Source organism: Coffea eugenioides, chromosome 10 (assembly GCF_003713205.1).
Source record: "Coffea eugenioides isolate CCC68of chromosome 10, Ceug_1.0, whole genome shotgun sequence".
In the NCBI taxonomy this organism is placed as follows: domain Eukaryota; kingdom Viridiplantae; phylum Streptophyta; class Magnoliopsida; order Gentianales; family Rubiaceae; genus Coffea; species Coffea eugenioides.
In genome coordinates, this window is record NC_040044.1 from 1,846,805 (window position 1) to 1,852,804 (window position 6,000).

Consider the following 6,000-nt stretch of genomic DNA (forward strand, 5'->3'; position numbering starts at 1 on the left):
TTGAGGATATATATTTCACATGCATTTAAGTGCTGCTGAATGAGGTTTTAGTTGAGTTTCGATCATAACTCCGCAAAATGATGTCAGAACGGCCGAACCAAGGTGGAAAAGTTCTAAACTTGTTAGTAGTTCTCTCAGTACTTGATCCCACTTCAAACAAAAAGAAAAAAAAAAGGGGGCCAACTCTCCTGAAACTCATTAGTGAGCTAGCTGAGATATATTGCATTGCAACAAAGGCCCAGGATTGATACGTAGGTAGGCACTTGGCAGCTGTCACTGTGACTGTTGCGTTCTTTTAAATGTTCTTGTTGAGGTGTTGAGACCTTGGAATCTAGTAAACATTCAATACTTGGCTAGGTTGTTTTGTGGAGAACATCGTAGGAATACCACTCTAGAATCCTCAGAAAGAAACAAAAACTGCAGGGACCGAAGCACAGATGTAACTTTCCCCTCTACTCCTCAAAGTCTCAAAGGATTTCGTCAGCACTCACTGCCACTGCATGTACTTGAATATTGCCAACAAAAACTGTGGGCTTGCAGTGCTCGAAACCTGAGTTCAACATTGACGGTACTTAACAAATTTGAGCTATCTTTTATTATTGCCTTTCGGGGCTCAACTAGAGAGGATTTGACTCTTTAGCTAAGTATGTTTACTTGCATGCATCTCGGAGGACAATAATCTAAGTCAAGTTTGTGCCAGCTTTTACTTCTCATAATTAACCAATCAACATTGCTTTTTCTAATTTACAAAAAGGCCGAGAAAGGGAGAGTTGATTGATTATGGTTGTAATGACTTTTACTTACTTTGATGGTTTAAGAACAACTCATACCAATTTAAGTAATTCTGGCCTCGTACGTCAAATACTCACAAATCACTTTAGTTTAGTTTGTTACATAATTGAAAGAAATGGGTTCATATCAGTGACAATCAAATTCTAAGAAAATGATTTTATAGGCAAAGAAAGATTCGGAGCAATGAGAATTCAATTCTTGGTTATTCTATTTCTTTTGCGATCAGATTCAACATGAGATAAAGTAAAATCATTGCTTTTGGCTTCCTAAGTGTAAAAACTTATAGGCGCGCTCTTTGATTCCCTAAACCTCACAAGAAGTATAAGTTCTAATGTTAGTAATTAATATGAGTTATTGATACTAATTGTACAAGTCACCAATACAATGCCCTCATTATTCGACACAATTGGTGCTAGTTGATGTTGTTTATCCTTCTAAGATATAATATAATACTTCTACCGAGTATTAAACGGATACTGGTTGTATACCTAATTTGTGCACTGTTAACCATTTAAAATTGCAACATGTTTATATTTATTTCTTGCTTTAGAATTTAGACATAATTCCCAATTATAATTCTTTTTTTTTTTTAATAATCTAACATCCAAAACCCCTCTTAATCAATGTCTGTTGCACACATGCCCTTCAGACAAAATACCAATTAATAATATCAAATAATTGGTTTCTCAGTTGGTTCCTATAGTTCACAATTAAAGCTGTAAATGAATCAAACTAGCTTGCAAGTACTCGCAAATCAACTCGACCAAAACTTGACTCTCGACTCGAACTCAGCAATACCAAGTTCAAACCGACCAAGTGAAGTTGTCAAGCTCAAGCTCGAGTATAGAGATAATTGGTTAGTTAGCTCATCGACTTGGCTTGAATTCATATGCTTTTATTAGTTTTATTTTTAATAGTAAAATTACATATATGTTAAAATATTTTTATTAATAATTAAGGTAAAATGCCTATTTTGTCTATTCTAAAAGAATATAATAATCATTTTTATTTTTTTGAGTTCAGGCTTTTATATTGAGAATTTGTCAAGTTCGAATTTGTTAAAAAAAAGTAAGTCAAACTCAACTTGATTAACCCAAAACTCCCCTTGACTTAATTCATTTGTAGTCCTATTCACAGTGAAAATATATCTTTAGACAACTTAGACTTTGTTTGATAATCTAATTCAGTACTTAAATTGAATGGATTCAGATCTTAACATATTCAGACCGTTTGATAACCAAAACTTTGAATATGTGAATTAATTAAGTGGCATTGAATTTTCTAGATAAAACTTATTCCTAAAATTAAATGATAAGTGAATGATTCAAACGTATTAAATTTAATATTTCACAATTCAATAATTTAATGAATTCAAGTTTCAGATTTTAATTTTCAAATTTTAATTTTATCAAACGCATCCTTATATGGGTGCCTTATATTAAAAGAGGGGGAAAAATGGTACTCGGATGACAAAGCTCTACAGGCAATTGAAGCCTTCATCAGCAAAAAATGCTAAAAGGACTTGAGCGCAAAAGAGGACATGGCAACACGAATTCAGCACGCAAAGAAGTTCGTTACGTTGCTGCTCTAAAAAAATAATGACATAAACAAAAAAATTTCGTTACCGGCAATGGACGACAAAATGGTCAATCGATGGACGTTACTGCTATATAAAAAAGACAAAAACAAAAGAAAGGTTACCGCCGCCGCACGACAAAATGGTCAACCAACGGACGACAAATTGGTCAATCGATGGACGTTACTGCTAAAAAAAAAAAAAAAAAAAAAAGGTTACCGCCGCCGCACGACAAAATGGCCAACCAACGGACGACAAAACTTTTTTCTCTTTCTTCTTTTTTGACAAAACTTCAGATCTTCAATCGTTAATGGGTAAACGACGGAAGCGCTAAACGACGCTCGGCAGTATTTGATATTTACAGAGGCCATCATTCTCTCTTTGTTGAAGGAATCGTTCCTGCCACCTTTCGTCCCTTTGATGTGGTTCCAACTTCCAAGGTGTGAGGTCTAATGCTCACCCCCCTTTTTTTTTTTTTTTTGGATTGTAAACCTTTCAATGTATCGATGACTATATTATTTGGAATCGAGCGATTTCAAAATTTTCAATATACTCGGTCAATTGACAACACTAGATGAATGTTTTGTGCAAATTCATACTACGTCTTCACATTTCAGCCAGTTTTTTTTTATTTCCTAAGATTAGTCATAAGCGCTTCTTAAATTGCATACACGTTTTAGGTACTCAGATTAGTCGCAGGAGGAATCACTTGTCTTTACGATTTACAAACTGCAGAATAATGCAGGATGAAGGAAAATGTCTACTTGCATCATGATTCGTGCGACATCCGTGTTGGCCAGTTTCCAGCACGACTAGTCGGAAGCAATGAGAAATGTAATCTTGTTCCAATGTAAGGGACAATGGCGACTTGGTTATTTGCAGTTCTTTTATTTGCTCAAACTTAACGAAGAAATAACCTCAATGCTGACAAATGATAAGTAATCTGAAATGTACAAAATCTTTGAACCATTTAACGGAATGGGTTCCTATTAGTGACAATCAATTTTAAGAAAAGGATTTTATAGACAAAGGAAGATTAGGAGCAATATAATGAGATCTCAGATCTTGTTTTAGAACAATGGATAAAGCCCTCTAGCGCCAGCTTTGTTAACCATTCTATCTCCTATGCGATCAAATTTAACATGAACTAACTTGATGCATTGCTCTTGAATTCCTATGTATGATAACCTATAGGCATGCTCTTTGATTTTCAAAACTTGACCTAAAATGCAGAAATTTTTTTTTTAATCCACTTAAAGAACGATACTAATTTAGTAATTTTCACTAGTTAATAACAAAGCCGTCCATCTTTTTTAGATAAGCTCCACCAAACCACGTTGGGAAGCCTATATCCAACCTACACGGAGGATCATTTTCATTTCTTACCGTCATCAGAAACCAACAGTAGTTTCTAAAAATGATATCCAGATTCTCTCAAACAATCCAAAATGAAGATATTTTCACCTCTTCACATAAATTATGTAAGCGATTTAATTTTACCAAGTACATGATTTATTTTGAAGTGTGCACCAATATTTGAAACTAACAAATAATCCCAACTACACAAAGATTTTGGGTAGGAACTTGAGAACAAATCGAACGCAATTGGCGGTGTTTGATGTCTTTTATCTTTATAATAATGTAATACAATATTTGGATACGGGTCAAGTAACTTGTATGCTATTTACCATTTAAATATATGCAATTTTGTTTTTGTTTTGCTTTGAAATGTAAACATGATTCTCAATTTTTTTTTTTTCTATATGATGATTCTCAATTTAGAAATTTACTTTTTCTTTTTTCAACAATCTAACATCCTCCTAATCATTGTCCTTTGAAGGCGCGGCCTTCAATCAAACTCAAAATAGTATCAAATAATTGGTTTCTCAATTGGTTCCAATAGTGCACACTGGATATAGTACAGCACTATAAAGAATTTGGTTGAATAAAAAAAATTTATAAGTATCATCGTCCACGTTGGAGGCAAAAAAAAAAAAAAATCATCGTCCACATATTCAATGCAAATTGAGCGTGGCCGACAAAGATTAATTATAAGTATCATCCTCTCTATAACTCTAACCGTAAAAAATCTGAAAAAGAAAAGCTCGAAAAAATTTAAATTTATGGACGACGTCATCCCCTCTAAACTGCAATCGATAACCGACTATATAAAGCGAGACGCAAATTTGCCCTTGCATGATCCGTGCGACATTGGTGTTGGCCAATTCCTAGCACGAATGGTCGAGAAGCAATGGGGAATTAAAATCTCGGTTTAACTTCCAACGCAAGGAAGGAACAAGGCGACTTGAAATGCCCTATATATGAATGACCTCCTAGAAAAGCAAATGTTGGGGTACGAAGCATGGGTCTATAGTTGAGAAGAAAAAAAAAAAAAACAGTACTCGTTTCAATGGAGAGTCAGTGGGGCAGTAGTTGATCTATGCTCGTTTCAAAATAGTGAAAATTCTGATCGCATTGCCAAGCAGTAGAAGCGGTTGACGGCAAGCTCATTCCTCTTTGTTCTTCTACAACCTGTTAATATTAATCACGAGAATACGTGCAACACTTGTGCTGATTTATTTTCAGCACGAATTAACATTATATAATATCCCATCCAATAATTAATCACGTACACCTCATCCAGTAATTAATATGAAAAAATCACGTTAAAAAACATAAAAATATAGAGCATGAAATATTATAGATTACCTGTAAACCAGATCAATTTGGACACCTTCATTGCTTTTTATTCCCTCATTGATAACGTCTTTGTGGTTTGTGGTTTAAGAAGAACCAGTGACGCAAAAGAAGAATCATAGCATCTTTGTTCCCCTGCGTCATTGCTATTCCCTAGCGCCTCTGTTCCCTTGCACCATTGCTATCAATGACGCATCTTTGTTCCCTGACGCATTATGCATATAAAATAATATAGACACAAGTTTATATCCACGCAAGTTTGTACGTAAAGTCTGAGCCCTTGTATTTATAGAGTCTAGATACATTTTTGTATAATCTAGATGCATAGAGTGGTGAAAGGACCAAAAACACTTTTTTTTGTTTTGTTTTATAAAGACTCCAAAGTCCAAACGACCTTACACTTACAGAAGAATAGAAAGGGGAGGTAAGTTGAGTCTTGAAGACAGTGATTATTCTGTCGCTAGTTGACTTAATTGGGAAGCCATCTAATGTCCAGTGATGAACCATCATTTATGATCGCTCTTTAGATTTAAATATTTTGCTCGATTTAACTTCATTTTCAGAAAAATTAATTCTTGAAATCCCTCTTAATGTCTCTCTATTTAGCACTGGTTAGACAAATCCTTTTTTATTTTTATTTGGTCTTCTTGCTCTTTCTAAATGGCAATATGTACGACTCTACATAACAGAACCCCAACACAACCGAATGAGTACCAGTTCATCAGCAACAAGCCAGCGAATTAAAGTGGAAAGGAGAATGTAGAAAATCCGTGCAACATCTGTGCATGTCGACCTATTTTCAGCACGAATTGACATTTTATAATCTCCCCCTCATTTGGCATGAGTTGTTTGAGGTGTAAATTTCCTCTAACTTAAACTGCACTCCAAATTAGAATATGAAATTCGTATATGTATCAAATTTAACTTTTCATTGA